This window comes from Rhea americana, unplaced genomic scaffold, assembly GCF_003343005.1.
Source record: "Rhea americana isolate MKP2758 unplaced genomic scaffold, rheAme1 scaffold_72, whole genome shotgun sequence".
Taxonomy (NCBI): domain Eukaryota; kingdom Metazoa; phylum Chordata; class Aves; order Rheiformes; family Rheidae; genus Rhea; species Rhea americana.
In genome coordinates, this window is record NW_028186890.1 from 1,045,946 (window position 1) to 1,064,664 (window position 18,719).

Genomic DNA, 18,719 nt, shown 5'->3' on the forward strand with positions numbered 1-18,719 from the left:
CTCTCTCAGCCTCGCTTCATATGGCAGATGCTCCAACCCTTTAATCTTCTTCCTGGCTCTTTGCTACACTCGCTTCTTCAGTATGGCCATCCATCTCTTGTACTGGGGAGTCCAGAACCAACCCAGCATGTCAGATGTGTCTCACTAGTGCTGGAGGGGAASGATCACCTCCCTTGACCTGCTGAGGACACTCTTCCTGATGCAGCTCAGAAGACCATTGGCCTTCCTTGCTGCAAGCGTGCATTGCTGGCTCAAGGTTAACTTGTTGTCCACCAAGGCACCAGAACCTTTTCTTCAAAGCTGCTCTGCATCCAGTTAGTCCTGGGTCCAGCACAACCTGTACTGGTTTATGGATGTATTCCTCCCTAGGTGCAAGACTTCGCATTGCCATTTTTTGAACTTCACAAGAATCTTGTCATTTCTCCAGCCTGTTGAGGTCTCCCTGAATGGCATACAACCATCTGGGTTATTAACCTCTTCCTAGTTTTGTATTATCTGCAGACTTCCTGAGGGTGCACTCTGTCCCATCATTGATGGGTTATTAAAGGTCATTAATACTAATGACCATTATATTWAAGGTCATTAATGAAGTTATTAAACAGTATTGGCCTCAGTATTCACCCTTAGGGTACACCAGTGCTGTTGAACATCTTCAGCCAATACTTTTTAACATCTTTGAGCAGGGCAGTTCAGCTAGTTTTCAATCCACCTCACTCTCGTTATCTAGGCCATATTTCATCAGTTTGTCTATGAGGATATTAGGAGAGACAGTGTCAAAAGCCTTACTRAAGTCAAGAAACGTGAGTGCTCTCCTCTCATTCACATCAAGCCAGTCATAAGAGGCTATCAGGTTGGTCAAGCAAGATTTCTGGGAGAACCATCATCAGTTTAACTGGAAACTAGAGAGAAACCCAAGTGAGGGAAACCTCAGTAGATCTTATGATATGCATGCTCTTCTGAAAAGGTGAGATGTCTTTCCAGATCGAGGTCTGAAGAGTCTTTAATCAGTTTATATTGTAACTTAAAGGATATATTCATTAAATACTTTTAATCCATCATCCTTTCTCCCTTTTTAACTGGGTTCTTTTGTTCAGAGAAAAGCACGTTGTACATACAAAGATATGCAGAAATAAAGGGGTATACAGACTATTTGACTGAGAAAGACAAGAAATGTTTTACTGTTGTACTTCTTTTGCAGTAGATGATGTAGTTTCAGTCAAGCTGACAAAAAGAAATGCATACAAAAGGCTCCCATCTAAATTGCACAGAGAAAGTTTTTTAACAAGACTGTAATAAAATACATTTATTTGTACCTAAATTTAGTTTAGTAATATCTCTAATGAACAAAGCAGTAATGATCAACACAGTAAGTACCTAGGAAAAGCATATCAATAAGAAATAGAGACGTTATTTGTTATTTTACTTCTTCTGCTGTTCATTTAAGTCTTTCAAATCACCACTTTCTTTCTTGTGAGGTATCAGTCTTTCAAATACGTGGATTTTGTACCAGGATTGGAAATAAATTCATTCTTATATATTCATATTCATTCCCATATATTCATTTCTCATGTAAAGAGATAGAAACCAAAGGGTTTGGTACCTGCTCCCAGGGGGGAAAATGGTATACTTCTACACTTCTGTTACTATTTCTATTTTCCTTTATTCATGGCAAGCACAAGTGACACAGAGGATCATAAAGATGCTAACACGTGCCATATCATTCAAGATAAAGTCCATGATCTGAACTGAATATTCTGTCAAACACCATGTAAAGCTGGTGTGGTATGAGTGAGATAGATAGACTTTCAGCGACTAGCTCCTCTCAAAGAATAGACTACTATGCGCTAATATTATATGTATTAGTTGGAATTTCTTAGGCTTTGTGTTCTTTACTCTTGAACTCTTTGCTCTTTTAACTCTTCARTGGTAAGGTTAGTCAAGACTTTCTAAGAAAACTGTTTCTCCTTCTAAACATGGTTTTTATTAAAAAAAAGCAACGTGGAAATGTTTATTCCTAGCCTGCAAAATATTTCAAAATTCTGAAGACAGTCCATTTCAGTGTTTTGTAAGTTAAAGATTTTAGTCTTTTTAGTCTAGGGCATTTTGCTGAATATTTTCAGACTATTTTGTTGACTCAGAATGTTTGTTCACTTTGAAAAATTCTGAGATTTCTACTTTTTGTCTCATTTTAGTAAAAGACTCATTATTATTATTATTACTATATTTATTTTTATTTATTTTTATTTTGAAATTTCAGACAGGAAGGGAAAGCCATCTGCCATTCAACCCTGGTGTCAAGCTAAGACAGAAGTCATATGATTCAGTAAGAAAAAACAGTTAGTTTGATTTAGTCAAGAATAGATATTACCGTAGCTTCATTGTCAAGAAACCAGAGGGAATCTTGAAAWATTCTGAGGCCAAGCACTCAGTATATTTAGGGTAAGCAAGGCACAGATGCCTTCTACTAAGATGTAGTGGTTAGAAAGCTCYTGAAGTATTCATCTTTTTCAGTAATGACTAGTAAAGACATTTTCCAGCCGTGAAATACGTTAGACAACTTAGCTTGTGTCCAAAAAGGCTACAAAGGTAATGGGACAATTGACAATGTGATCATTGAAGGACTTCATGAAAAGGACACTTGAAAAGCTACTTTTGCATCATTATTTGTTTGGAATTATAAGGAATGAGAAATAATGACTAAAAAAAATCACTCCCATCTGCAGCTGTTTTGTGAGCCCAGAGAAATGTATTGGTAGATTAATTATGGAGCTTCCACACCACAAAGATCCTGGTCAGCAATTTTTCAGACATTTAGTAATCTCAGCAAGCATCACCTCTGAATTTTGCATATTCAGAATAGTAGGGCTATTTTCATCACAAATTGTGACATTAAAAGTAAAGGTCTAATTGCAAAATTCAGATCTTGAGTCAGACAGTAAAAGCCCAGCAACGATGYGAAGTCGCATAAAATATTTCAGTTTGTGCTTATGTCTGATTGCGAGCTAAAACTCAAGCGGGGCCCGGTGGTTACTAAGCCATAAAACATAACCTAGAATGAAGGCTGGCATGAAACTGACGGACATTCAAAGCATTTTGTGTGCAACACTGTGTAAAGTCAACTCTTCAAAAGCCAGGGAAAACTCTTGTTTCTACAACTTTGGACAGCACTTCATAGTTTGTCAGGAGGGATGACAGTAGCTTTGTTAAGGATGARTTTCTGTATATTTAGTTTCCTGTCACTGAGTTCAAAAGGGTTTGTTCTGGCATGGGAAGCTGGCAGAGCAGAAGCAAACTAAACGCACCGTTTGGCAGTTTGTTTACTGCTTGCTCCTGCTTATGAATAAAATTCTTGTAATAGATGTATGATAGTGACTACACAGTCTGTAACACGTTTTGAGAAGAAACTGAGACAATCTGGGGGTAAATCAACAGTGTTCATAAAGTGTTTTATGTGGCATGTCAGACTTGTCTTTCTCATATCAAATACTAGTCTTGTTACAAAAGTCCTCAAACAAAGCCTCTATAACACAGAGGCCTAAAAGCTTTCCCAGCTTTCAGACGGGGCTCAATGAGCCTGGAGAATTATTTCCAGCAGCATGTCCTGTACACCGATGACAGCAAATGAAAAGCAATCACCTGTTTAATTCATATCTCTGTTTCCTCAACGAAGCTTTTCATAAGTTACGAAGTTAGGTAGCGATATACTTCTGTGTGCATTGGGAATAAGGGTTGAGTAGTGTTGTGCAAAATCTCTTTCTTCATCTATAGGACTTTATGGGTAACAACAGGAGTTTCYCATTTTGCTCACTAAATATGAACACTTGAATATCAACAGTTTCAAGCCAGACTCCCTGCACGATCCTTAGTCAATGGCACATGCTATTTTTACGATAGTTGGGTCTCCCTCCCTTGTATGAGGATAAGAAATCAAACTGAAGTCATCTGCATTGTGGTGCAAAGCGTTAAGCACCACAGGCAAGTCAGAATCTTTCACGGTAGGTCTTGATGTTCTTGAGAACCCTCTCTTTAGTGGCATTTGTAAATATATTGTAAAGTTTAATGAGCCAGGCTCTGTTCAGAGCTTGTCACTGTGATGTTTCTCTTAGATGATAAAAGCAGATTAAACCTAATAGGTTTATGATTGCATCTCATGTAAAATAAAAAGCACATCATGAACAGTGAATGTTGTCTCTCTCTTTCCTCATGTATCTTTGCTGGCAAATTGTGACTGCTCCCACCTGTGACAACTTTGGGATTTGTAACTAGAAATAATTTTGTTTTTCTCACCTCAGTAGTTCAAACAGCATAATCAAATTCGTATCATAGATTCCAAATTGCTGTGTATCTTGCTGATAGAAGAAGAAGGACAGATCTACTATTAGATTATACATCTCTGCTTCAKCTGTGTAACCTTGCCTCCAGGGGACCAAATATTCACCTCAGAAAAGAGCAATAAGCACTTCCACTACAAGCTTCTAAGCGTTTATGACAGATGACTTGATTTAGAAGCAGAACTCACAAATATCCTGCTTGCAGAAGCTGTTCAGTGCAAATGAATTATAGCAATATAATCTTTATYAAGATAGACAGCAATATAACCATTATCAAGATGCTATTCTGCTTTGAGCAGACCTGGCACACCAGGTATGATTTTGACATCATACAAGTGTGATGTCATGTATAATTCAGACAACAAATTAAATCTGTTTGCTAACAACAGTTCTTCCTACTGCCAAATTTTAAATGACGCTGGCTCAGTCTGGAGGCCTTGGTTTCCTTTGGTAGATGGCTACTGCTGAAGCTGGTCCATTCGCAATTCCACTACTCTGATTTTTGGAAGCAGTCAAGTACCAGAATCCACAGATTGCTCACAATTCTTTGCGTTCAACAGGGAACAATGGAATCTTGTTTACAGAGTGACTGTACGTACATAGAACAGAAGCAGAAAGACACTAAGCTGAATGGTGTAAGGTCTTAACTGGTGCAGAGAAACACAGAAAAAAAGAAAATATGAGCCRAGGATTCCACTTGCAAATAAGTGTACTAAAAGAATAGGGGAGGGAAAGAAACATTTTTGAGAAGTGATAAGGAATTAGAATAATTATTCAGATGAACATTACCCATTGTTTCCTAAGAGCTGTTCTTTAATTTATCATCTTAGCCCTAGCGTATGACATAACTTAAAAATTTAGAGGAAATGTACTTCGAGAGTTGTCATTTTATTACTGTTATAAATAGAACATCATTTGGAAGATTCTGAATTTATAAATATTTCATAGGGTTGGATGGTGAGTTAGAATGAAAACAGAAGAAAGCCTTAGGGTCACAGTCAACCCCAAARGTATCTTTTATATTAGCAAAGGCTATTCTACCGTGGGGAAATACACCTTTCTGAAACCTAGAGTGAGAAAGTAGCTATAAACTTGGCTTTCTGAAGGGTRCTGTTGACAAAAGCCATAGTACAGATACACTGCATTTCAATCTTCCAGCTGCTACGTTTACTAAGTAGTCTCAGCTCATGACGCCCATTTGTTGATTCTGTTACTCACTTCATGAGAGAACAGTACGTAGGCAATTTGTATCCCCACTGCTACACCATAGCCTGCCACAACCTTTAGAACCCTAGGTCCATAAATTGTGATCGTTGCAAGATACTGGCCACACTAACTCTTGAACAAATATAGCCTTTGTTTTAAACCCAAAGACACCGAGGGAGATGCCATTCCTGGAATGAATATTTCTGAATAATCCCTTTCTCCGTGCAATGGTTTTCTAAATTCCTCTTCCTAAAAAGTCTTCTATCAAACAATGTATTTAAATTATGCTACATACAAGGTAGGTTTTCTCCTTTTCTCTCATTCTCTTTACATTTCCCATAACATGGGAAAAATGTAGTTTGCAATCACTGCAGAGAAATGAAAGATCCTTTCTAGCCTTTTGATTCTTACTATTTTACACTAGCAATGAATAACTCCCAATGTGACAAGAAGCCTGTGTGTAGGGGGAAGGGAAATGCAGTCTTTCACCCCATTCACATGCAGAATCACCAAAGCACTGCTTTATTCGTTGTCAACCATATCGCCTTTAATTAGATTCAAAGGTCCAAAATAACCCTTCATAAGATAACTGAAATGTGAGAAAGAAAGAGGTGACCAGAAACGACTTCCTGTGGTACACAGCATTTCATGAATTATCCAGCTGTTGTTGGGACTTCTTTTTGATGTCAGGAAAAACATCACTCATATATTTAATAATAATAAAAAAGGCTTAGATTCTATAAGGCTGATATCAAGCTGTTATCAGGCTGATTTAATTTATCTATTTATTACTATGAGTTTACCAGTCTTTATTAGGATTACATTTTTTCTTCCGAAATAGTTAAACTGGTATCACTGCAGAAGTGGAACCAACTAGAAAGTACAAAGCTACTTTGCACCAATAAGTGTGCCTGTGAGCATGGTGTGTATGCATGTTCGTGTGTGCACACAAGCACAGGTATAAGCTCACACAGAGAAAGCAATACACTTGTTCCTTTAGGAAACCACAGTAGTTTAGTGACGACTTTATGGGCTGTGCATAAAGAACAAGGCCATATCTAATTTGTCTGAGAATTTTTGTTATTTAAAGGCAATTTGATTTTCCAATAGGTCCAGTCCAGTCCTAGCATGGAAGAATTTTATTTAAATTTACTGAAAACAAAATTTAATCTTTTTGCTTACTTGAGTACCTTAGGTCCCAGGAAGTGTCATTTGCAGCATTTAATAGGCTTTTCTCTAAATACAAAATATTGGAAAGAGATYCTTATCTGATCACATGTCTATGCAGTGCCTTTTCTTAACATCTGCAAAGCTCAGTCTCTTAAAGGCATGATTTCCAGTGAAGCCACCATATTCTATGCTGCTAGAAATCTGTTTTTTCATAAATATTAGTCACCCATGGGGTATTACTAATTTTCCATATGTTTAATGGCTAGAAAATGAATTCTGTAGATGATTTTAATGGAATTGTACTTGATCACAGGGTCAGCTCTACCATCGTCATTTTAAGACCAGATTCTAAGCTAAGTCTTGCTATTTATTTTTCTAGATCAGTGCTAGAAAATAATATTCTTGCATCTATTGGCCTGCTTTTACAGGGTCTAGATAAAGTCTGACCGTTTCAGAACCTGCTCAGCTTCACTGCGTGGAATAGCAGGCTCTAAGTCACAGCTACGGCTGAGTTACACCACAGATGAGCAGAACCTTCCATCCTAGTTACACGCCAGGAACTTTCTGTCCTCTCTTATTCTTACAATGTTTAGATTTTGAGCAAGTAACACTAAATAATGTATCAATGGCAACCAAAAGTGATATACTGTACCATTCTTATTCAATTCAATATTGAATATTCAATTCAATAGCACATTGCACTGTATCACCATATACCACAATAATTTATGAGTAAATATTAAGCTAAATGCTAGGAAATTGTATCTTATTGCTTTGTTAATTATTCAGAGTATTTATCTAGCTGAAAGGGAGCTCCTGAAATGTAATATTTTATTCACAAATTTATCTTGTCAGGCAATGCTGTTTTAGCAAGAAAAATATCTTTTCTCACTCTTCATTTCTCAAGCCTAAATTCAGATTACATACCAGACTCTCTATTACTAGATTAAAAAAAAAAATTTTTTTTTGTGGCTGATATAAAAGTGGTTAACAATGGTTACCAATGGTCAAAATTGGTCAACCAACTCCATAAGCCCATCAGATGTGACTGACCCTAAAGGGTAAGTACTTAAAAATCAAAATCTCCAAAAGGAGAAGATGAAAACAAACCAAAAAATGTGTCTTAAGAAGTAACACTAAAAGTCAGGAGGTGGCACTGTTATCTTTAGGCAAGTTTATCAGCAAGGAACTTCAGAGCTGTTTGATTCACTATTTATTCTCTCCTGGTACAACTGCTGATCTTTCCATCCTTTTATTTTTGCATCTGAAGGCAAGTGTCTACAGACATCCTCATTCATCATCCAGAGTACATAGAGTTAACTTCATTGCTGATTATTTTTGTGAAGCTTTTGAAAAAAAAATCTTTAGCTTATATTGGCCAAATTTAAGTTACTGATTAGTCCACTTACCAATCCAACTTTCTAAAAAATATTGTTTTCTCACTGAATTTACTAAACAGTGCAGTATTTATCAGCCAAGTGCTTTATAAACGCTCCCTTCATCTAGTCCTACAGAACAGAATTCACTCTTTATGTCTATTTTCTCATGAGCCATGGTATGTCCTCTGCTTCCCGATGACTTTATTTTTTATCTAGGACAATAAACAGATTATAGTGTGAAGCTTGAATCCTCACACCACCTATTATTCCTTCCAATTTCTTCCAACACTAGGACTGCCTGAATGTTTACTAAGAATAACAAATAATAACAAAAAGAACCAAAACTAGTCAACAATTTTTTTTTTTACCATTCTTATTTTGTTGGTGCTATTCAACCATTCTAATTAAAGTGATGCAAACAAAGTCACATTATATTATGACTCTCCAGGTGTTTTTCAGATATGCTTGGTTTTGCCTTGAAAACAAACTGACAGTTTATTTTCTACCTCTTCATGATGTGCTCAATTAAAAAAAAAAACCCTGCAGTCCAAAAATACGACAAAAGTTGAAGAGGCCTTACTGTGAGATGGTTTCCAAAATCAAGAACCATGTTAGCTTGGGAAGAGAGATTGACAGATTACTGGGGAAACACATCCAAAAGAATAGCAGTCAGACGCACTGTAGCCACGAGGCGTGACAGAGGCCTSGGATTTAGGACACCTTGTTGTGTATTCAGATGTACACTTGACTTGCTCTTTGGCATAAGACAAGATACTTAATTTAGTCATTCGTTGATTTTCCAATTTGTATCTCATCAGTAGCCGGATCAAATGCTAGAATATATTTGTCTTCTAACCTAATAATCTTTACTTATTCATTGTGTGTGTATCCATCAATTCATAGTGTTAGTGTGCACAATTCACCYTCCATTTCTGGGTTTTCCATCTCTCACAAGGGAGTCCATGAGGATTTATTGCCGGAGCATAATTTTGAGCATGACACAGATTTGAAATGACCCTTCATGGATAAGGTATGGCTGAATTATTGAAACTTTACAAACTGCAATTGAATCCATGCTTAAGTCAAAGTATGGAAAAGGTTAAAAAAAAAGGATTTCACTCTCTCTTAACACTTTCTGATAACTTCTACTAGATATGATTAAAGGTAATGACTTAAAGCAAATATACTCCAATGTTAGTGATCACTGCTAACTAGTAATCACTACTAACCAGAAACAGCAGAAAAAAAGAAAAGCTGGACTTCATTGCCTAGCTTTCAGATCATACAACGTGCTGATGTGATGATATAACATGCTTAATCTGGTAGGTTTTCTCATTCTAGCACTCATATCCAGGCCACCTAAAGTTTCAAAATGAAATTGGCTGATTGGGATACAATAATAACTCCTGGCAGCAGACAAACAGTCTCTTTTAAAGGATTTATAGATTTCACAGAGTCCTATCTGGACTGCCACCCCTGCCCACATCACTGATTCATGAGTTCATCTCTAGTAAGACAGCAGCAGAATTACTTTGCTATAGAGAAGTGATAACATCTTGGGGGAGAAGAGGGTCACATTGTCACTTGGTGAATATCATAAAACATAAATCTCAAATACTATAACACTGTAAAAATTCATCAAGTATTTCTGAAAAAGAGGGCCTTGGTGCTGGGATTCTGTCAGGTAGCAATTTTCACTTTGATTATCTAAAGTCACTTCATTTGTCTCTTAGCCTTACATTGTCTGTAACTTCTCCTTCTTTTTCAAAAAGTTATTGGATGTTATTGTCAATCCTCCTCTAAGACTTGTCACACTGTACTATATGCATAACCTTAAAAAAAAATTAGCACTTTATCTCACTATTTTACATTCCAAATTCCAGTACACTTTTCAAGAAAAAAAACAAAAAAGCTCTAGGAAATCTATGTTAAGCAGTTTTCAAAATAATAATATTGACCTTTGCATGTACTTTTAAGTGCAAGACATTGCTTGGTGCTCAGTTTTTCACCATTGTGTTTTTKACTTCTATTGCACCTTTTTTTCTCCCCCCAAGTATCAGTCAATACCATGGACAAGACCTTGGGTTAAGGCCAACATTTTTAYGTTATGAACCTATCTCAGGAAAGGTGGATGACTATACAAAAAGTTCAAGTGGTTTCTCATAGGAGAAAAGCCAGTGAAAGAATGATTCAGGGCCAGAAGAGCTATATCAAGAGAGTATGCTTAAAAGCAATCACGTCTTTTGAAAAATAGACACTGTTTATCTCCGGAATCTTGTTTCACTATATTGCTAATGGTCAACATTTCTTCMTATCAGGCATGAAAATATTTCATTTTGCATTATTAAACTTGTATGTCTGTTGCTGGAAAATGGTTGCTACTGCTGTTTGTATGCACTGATTTAGTGCTGATTTATTGACTATTATTTGGTGTTTAATAGAACTAATAAGTATTTTTATGCCTTTTTTCATATTTAACCTGTTCAARTATTAGCTGGTTATTCAAAACAATGGTCACAATGCTATTGCTCCCATTTCACAGACAAACAGATACACAGAAGAAGAGTGATATGTCCAAGGTCGCAGACTGAATCAGTAGCAATACTGGTATTAGTGGGTTTAATATATAAATCACTTTAAAAGATTTAAGAGTGAGAAAGCTTAAATGTGCAGCAGTTAAGAAACAAAGCCATTTTTATCTCCTTAAAGATGTTTGTGCATAAATTGCTTTAAGGATTAAAAGCAGCTTAAGTACTAAAGCCCCTTTAAAACCTTAAGCTCTTAAAATGTTTTACAAACATGGGGATGATGGGTCACCCTGAGAATATAGAAATGGACTTTGATTTGGTAACAGAGCTTGCTTCTATAAAGAGAGAGCTTGTTCTAAAAACAGTCAAAGCCTGATCCTGAAGAGAAAATCTGGTTGGTGGCTTTGGGATTCTGCCAAGAATTCAGTCCTGGTCTGGATCTCTTGAYTACAGCTTTTTCCTGCATCAAATGACCTACAAAGTGGTCTTTCCAGACTGCTGGTCATTATGGAGATACCRGTTGGACTGGTTGAGCTACCATCAACAGTGGAAGCAAACAAAGGAGGAAAATGGTTGGGCTCCCTGCTAGAAGTTCCATTGATGGTATCAGGAGAAAGAGGTGCACTAGGCTTGCTCCATTTGGGAGAGGGATTATGCTGAGTGGAGTTACTCCARAAACAGGGTTTCAGACATGCACTAAACTGCGGTTCAGGGCATGGTGTTAAGAGTCATCTGAATTAATTTTGCATTATTCAGTGCGGGTAATACAGAAGCATTACCTACAGTACAGAAGGGCAAACTGTAGTATATACATGCTCCCTCATATGGGAATGGCTTTAGGTATTCTAACCCTAGGCCATTTTGCTGTTACCATCACCTGGAGAACTTCCTCAGGTTGCTGAGGCTCCTCAAGTTCCTCATCTGAGGAACTGGCCAAAGAGCCTCCCCAGCACCTGAGGGAGCCTCTTTGCTTTAATCTGCACAAATCTCCCGTGCAATAGGAATTTGTTTAAAAACAAGATTGAAAAGGCAATTGAAAAAAAAAAATTGAAAATCTGTTTAAAATCAAAGCAGTAGCTTGCATATTGTATTTCATTTGAACACAGTTCAGCAGAAGCATATACTAAAAAAGTTTCCTCTTTTCTTAGTTACAGGACTGAGTTCCCCCTGCTGCTTCCCCCCTCCCTGCAAAAATCCTGTGTATTTGGAAACCAAGTTCCTGTTTTGAATGTCCTTAACTAGACTTTCATCCTTATAATGCTACACTCACAGAAACGGCTCTTTGCCTGTAGCTGCTTATTAACTCCCTATTCAGAGCACTCTTCCCGTTTTTTAAAAACAAGCTTTTACAGATAAAACCCTCAGCAGAAGTTTTTTCTATGATGTTAAGAAGATAAAGTTGTTTAGAAATGCTCAAAGGCTATGTTTCAAAGCCGTGATCCCATAACAGCATATTACAGATCATCACGTTTGCCTTCATCAGTTAATTTAGCTTTCTTTTCAAGGTCTTTTCATTATTTTTTTTTCCTTTCCACAAAATAAAAATTAGGAACAGACCCCAATCTTTTTGGTATTATTGACATCTCCAGGTAGCCACCACCGTGCTTAAGTCAAGGATATTGTATTTACAGAAATTACTTTTATACTTCATTATTTTCACTGGTTCTAAGATAAATATTGGCAATAGTAGTTGAAAATTTACCAGTACTGCTATTTGAGATTACTTAAGAAACATAACAATGAAAAATTATTTCTAGCTAATGAGAGATTGGTCTGATTTTATTTAAAGATCATGATCATCACAATCAGGTAAATAGGTAATTCTATTTGCAATTTGAAATAAATGGAGGGCAGGAGTGGAAGGCAAGGGAARAAGCTACCCACAGAAAAATATAAGAGGTTTCTTTTATCTTTTTGCTTTTCTAAAAAAGCAACATATTTAATTAAAAAAAATCCAAGTTTTCAAAGATGTGTAGCACATAATAGATGCTTTTGTTGCTATCAACCTAAAGAATGTTTTTTCCTCAGTAGGTAAATTAATTAATTGTAGGCACCACAATACACTGATAAACAAGAGAAATATATACACTTGAGCTGCTTCTAGTAAGCTATTTAAATTGCTTCTGCAATTGCTATTGCAAGATAACTACTTTTCAGTTCTTCTAAAGTTGCATATTTTGGATAGCTAAACTGATGATATTTTAGCAGGATTTTAAATTAATTCTTTTTGTCATTACTTCTTTGCACAGAGTCTGTTTAAAGGAAAAAAGGAAATCTTTCAAGCCGTTGAAAGATTACTTTCATTTTGAATTGTCATACAGTGCTTCCAAAAGGTGGTGTCAAACTCCTCTGCCTGTGAAGAATTAAGGAAGCTATCCCAGCTTCAAAACGCCATTGTCTGATAGGAATGCGTTATCCTGCCCAATTGTATCCATAAATCCTGCAGAAACGTGTCTGTGTGTGTTTATGAGTATGTGTGTGTCTCAAACTGAAGGAAAATAATTAGAGATTACAGTATGATCAGAAAGAGAACTTTTTTTGATTTTGTTTCAAACGACCTTGAACAATTCAGTCATCCCGTAGCAACAGAAAGTCACTCTTATCAGTGCTATTAATCACATAAAATAATTTTGTAAGCTTGTCTGCAGCTAGAAGAGACCTTACATATTTACTGGAATGGGCTCATGCAGACAGCATCCTCATTTTCTTAGAAAGGTCTGTATCTGTTTGAATTAACATCCAGAAGTCAGTATGGTCCAGAGGACAGCGTAAAGGAGTGGATGACAGGACACCTATTTACTAGGTTTGTCACTGATTCACTTTTGGTRCAATTTTAGCATTGGTGCACACAAGTAAGTTTCTATGAGGGCAAATAAGACAGGAACGTAAAGAATGCCAGCTGTTCTGTGGTATTTGTTTACATGTATTCTCTTTCACTGTTAAAGGTTAGATATACAATGAGAAGAGGAGCCTGGATGACCTATTTCAGATCATTTGTGTGTATATCTTTCTACTCCTAATTTCTTCTCTGAAATAAATCTTCAGTAATTCTTGTTGCCTGTGTGTCTGAAATGCTTCTAGCTCTGCTACATTACTAGTGTATATACGTTTGTGATAAAATGGCCAGAACTCACACTAGATTTCCAGATTCCAGTGAGGACATACTAGATATCCATAGAGCTGTGTTTTAATGTTCTCCAGATTAGTAATTAGTGAATCCTAACATTCCCTGCTTTTCGTAAAATCAAGGAGTGTTATCATTCAGCTTTCCATATTTGGGTCATAGCTTTCAGACTCGAGTAAAGGAAATCATGTAATGGTCCCTGGCAAAATATGGCATGCAAAAAGACATGGAGAGACTGAGGCAGGAATGGTTGCAAGTTAGAGATGGCAGGATACACAACTGAGTGGCAACAGCACTAGAATAAAATGAGAGCAACAGATTTATGAATTCAGCTACTCAAGGCAGGCTTTTGCACAAGTCTGAAGTATTAATCCTCTAATGCAATAACAGCATGACACTCAGTCATACTGACTAATGTGTTCTTCAGAAGTATTTTGTGTTTTCTGAATGTTACTTAGAATCTCAGCAGTAGTACAGATGTGCTTGATCGTTCTATGAATATCAGTCATTTTTTTGGCCATATACATCAACATTCAATTGCTTACCGGAAATCTTGGTAGTCTGACCACAGCAGCAGCATCTTCTTTATCAAGCCATTCACAGTATAACTTGCGATGTTCACACCTCCTCAGGACACGTTGCCTCCCCCAGTCCTTGCTGAAAGCACGCTCTTCTTTTTCTAGACCCAAACAGAGCAAAGTAGAGGTCATACCTCTGCATGTTACAAGACAAAAGAGAGGAGTTTTTGACTGAGGTCCACAAGAAACTGTACTTATTTTTCCAAAAGAACTGTTGTCAAAGAAAGCTATAGCTGTTTCCTGCTTCAGCGTGACCTCTTCTCTAATATGCCAGGTAAGCAGCATTTGCCTTGAGATGGGCTTGTCACTGAAAGTCGTACTGCTTGGGGCTCACAGAGAAGCCCTTTAATATTTCCATAGCCACTATGGTGTCCGTTGAACCATGCTACGTGTTACCTACTAAGCAGTTCCCTACTTATCAACATTGTTGGGGTCTGTAACTTCAGTTTGGAGGGAAGAATGTCTTTCAAATGAGAAAGAAATGGGGATCTAGAAGAAAGGGTGTATTAGAAAGGAAGACAAATCAGGAATGAAATTAAGGATTCAAGTTTATGTTTTCATTTATTAACAAAGTCAAACTTAAGCTATAGATGAATTTTGGCCTCAATTCCTGTGTTGCTTATATACTTGAATATGAAAACCATGGTCTTGGCTTCATTATTCATGATTTTTGTCTCTATTACTCAGTCTTCATTTTTTCTTTTGATTAGTCAGTATTTTTTGGCTTTCGACATGTTATCTTCTTATTCTTCTCTGCTCCCAGTAACTTAGCTCATTCCAATAAAAATAAATTGCAGTAAACTGGAGGTGTAGGTAAATATATTGCTAGGAGCAAGAAAATTACTGGAATTAGAGAATGACTTCCCAGTGAATTTTCCCACACATCTTATTCCCTCAACTATTTGACATGAGAATTGAGAGCAGGAACAGCAAGTGCCCATTTCAGTAGAGAACTGGCTTCAAAATAAAGCTCCTATGATAGTGAAAGATGGGAAGAGTGGATAAAGTTTCTGAAAAGTGGCTGCTTCATTCAGGGCAGGTAAAACAGTGAGCCTTTCTGTGAAAAAAAGCATTTTTGAACTGCTGCAATTTTTACAGTCTATGTTCAGAATCAGTTCAGAATGATATTTCTTCTCTTCTGAAGCAGCTTATGGGAGGTCACCTAGTCTAGTATCTTTACAGTAAAGTATTTTCTAGTGCTATAAACAAAGCATTTAGAGCCATTACTATCTACTTGAGTACTTTTCTTTTCAAGCATACATTTAGCAAAAGTAGAATCTCAGTGCAAGTTTTGCATTGTCCAAACTACTTCCAGTTATCTCTTATCAGGTAGTAAAAAGCTAACAGAAGAATTGTTAACAATTTTTGTTTGAGTAACCTTTCCCTGAGGCCAAAGAAATGGATTGCAAAACCATTTGATTCTGAGGAGCAAGGATGTATTGCTACAAGGATTACCTGAAAAATGTGATCAAAGGTGACAACAATAACAACAGAAAACCTGTTCACTCCCTATAGAAGCTACTTATGTTGAGCCTATTCAGTAATCACTCTTGGAGATCACCGGAAAATAAAAAGAAAAACCTTTCAGCTGTTGCTTACATACCCTGTATAAATTTAAGCAAATCATCAGAAAATACTAAAATGGTTGTTTTTGCAGTAGCCTTTCATTTTATAAACTCCAAGAGGATTAGATAAGTTGTTTTAAGAAAYGCAGTTACTTAGAAGAGAAGTTCTGTTAGGCACTAGATACTGTTTGACCCTGTAAGAATGACAAAAAATATGTGTTTATTAATTTCAGGTCAGAGTCGAGTCATCATTCCTTGAATGAAGTCAGGAAATGACACTGAATTTTTGAAGGATGGACATTTGAAGTGATCACTGCATGCCACAGATTTGTAAATTTAATCTGTTAATGAATTTTAATACTAGTGGATATTTTTCGCATTCCAAATAGTTTGCTTAAAACCACAGTTTTCAGCCAGCCTTTTCTGTAGTAGGAAGAGTTCATAAATTCCCTTCCATTTCTAGTTTCACTCACACATAGCTGAACAGTTTAAAATTTTGGTTAAGAAATATGCAGGCATTTGTGCACACATAGTCCAGTCCAAGAGAAGAGTTTTCATTACATCAGATGCAAATACACAACTTGTCATAATTTAAAAAAACGTGTTTTACAAAAAATTGTTGAAATTTTAACTTAGGTTATTTCCCAAACTTAATTTTTACACTTCTGATTTCTCAAGGTGCTTTCTCTTCTATTCCAATAAATTCACCTTCTGCTGATTTTCTTTCTCCACTTTAGGAATGTACATAGTCTTTCTGGTTCAGAAACAGAATATTTCTTACACAAATCATTCTTCTTTTTTTGGAAACAAATTATCTTTTTCATTCTCTGCAGTAACTCAAAACTGTGTGAAGAGACTGGACTATTATTATCTCTTCAAATTTCTCAGGCTGGCGACAATTTATGTAACACCAAGTACTCCGGTGGGGAGCCTYGGCATCTACAACGTGCACAAACTCACAGAAACTTTTTTGCATTTCTTGGACAGAATAAAGCTTTATTTGTTTTCCTATAATGTAAAAGTGTTTTGGGAGTATTAAAAGGAAAGGAATTATGCAAAGAGACSAAGAATGTTGATTTCACCATGCTTACATCCAGCCTTATTACTGACCCACTGAAGGAACCTGATCATATATCATCATCTCTTGTAAAAATATTTTACCACATGTGAAAATATTTACTTGACTGAGTGGAATGTTGTTAGGCTTAATTAATGGACTGTGAATTTCTTAGATAACAAGTGCTATATGAAAGTACAAAACTGTTTACCAGGAACTCTCAGCGGGAAAGTCAGCATTTTTAAAAGATTTTATTAAATTGGTGCAGAATTTAATTAAACTTTGAGTTTTCAAAATGATTCTTTCTTAAAACATTTTCATCATAGAATATACAGATGCAGTATTTTCAAGTGTTGTAGAGGTAGCCATAGAGATTCACAGAACTAATTAAGAAGAGATGTAAAGATGAGAAACCTGACAGTTTTAATTTATAAGTATCAAAAAATGATTACACCTTTTGCTATTAGCCCACAGCAGCACTTTCTAGTTAGACTTCTATCTCGTTTCCTCTCTGATATGATTAAAATGTAGAACCAAATTCCTTTAAACTCAATGAATCGGTAGAGATGTATTTGGCATATAAATGATGTACAGGTTCTACAGGGCCATATATTAATAACGTAAAATGTGAAATGATTGTAACAGCCATAGCAAAGAATCTGAAAAAATCACAGAGGAATTTTGTGTATGAAGTGGAAGCATGCAAAACTGTTATATATTTAGCAAGCTCTTTTAGTTCTCTGTTTTGGCTTGGTGCTATATCAGTTTTCTATGTTTTTCTTCCAGCTGACAAATAACACATTGTTTAACTGTGAGTCCTAGGATTTTGGTTTGTTTTGGCACCATATTAATCATGTGTTACCTGATATGTAAACCTGAAATACGGGACCCTCTKTCTGCCTTGAGCAGTAGAATGATTCTCTCCCTTTCTTCACAACAGGTCATAATCTCCCGTTTCTACACAAAGAGCTCCTTTGGGTAAATTAAGATACTTACAGTAGACTGGCTCACACTTCAGGGAACTCTTCTACTACAGCACTTTAAAGACATTTGCAATATTACTTGATAGTATTGAATTGTTCAGATTATTCTCTCAGTGGGCTGCTGTTGCACCTTCAAATTAAAGACTTTTACCCTAAAAGGATACGTGGTACAGTTAAGAGTAAAAATATATTGGGATAAACTGTTTGGGAGTCATAAAAAAGATCAGTTTTGCCAGTAAAAAGGCTGCTCTGGATCTGAAGAGACTGACCACTTAGACAAATTTGTTTCCTTTTATTTATTCTCTGTGGAACTGAGATGTCTATGGATTGCCTAATTTAAAGGTGTACAACTTTATTTTTTTTCTTCTGATGATAGAAGGCTATGTAACTTTTTTCACAGGGGGGCAAATTTCAGGAAGCTAATTGCAATAATTAGTTCAGAGATTTCCTGTGACAGAACTACTGTTCTAGTTGATTTTGAGCACAGCAAGACTCACACATGCAAACTAATTTTGCTGCCATTCAAGTATCTAACAGACAAAGAATAACGAATAAATGTGGGAAGATATCATCTGACAAAAGAGTATATAGTAACTAATTAACTTTATAGACAAAGGAATAATAATGCTAGGTAAGGCACCTTCTGGATCTCTTCCATATCTGCTGCTTTTTCAGTAATTAATTTCTAGTAATTGAAGTTTGAATTTAATAAGCAGATACAGAAAAAAACATTCTATGGCTTATTTTGATTACTTTTTAATATTTAAGAAAACAATCTGGTCATCACCTTATCATTAA

At 36.2% G+C, this 18,719-nt stretch overlaps 1 long non-coding RNA gene across 2 annotated transcripts in view; it reads right to left on the reverse strand.

The window, feature by feature from the left end:
* The window catches only part of LOC146586073 (uncharacterized), a 331,622-nt gene that overhangs the window by 41,979 nt on the left and 270,924 nt on the right, over window positions 1-18,719 (reverse strand). For both annotated transcript variants that reach the window (XR_014897868.1, XR_014897867.1), the window contains exon 2: window positions 14,284-14,417. This is a non-coding gene — a long non-coding RNA (uncharacterized LOC146586073). The remainder of the gene's footprint in view (window positions 1-14,283; window positions 14,418-18,719) is intronic.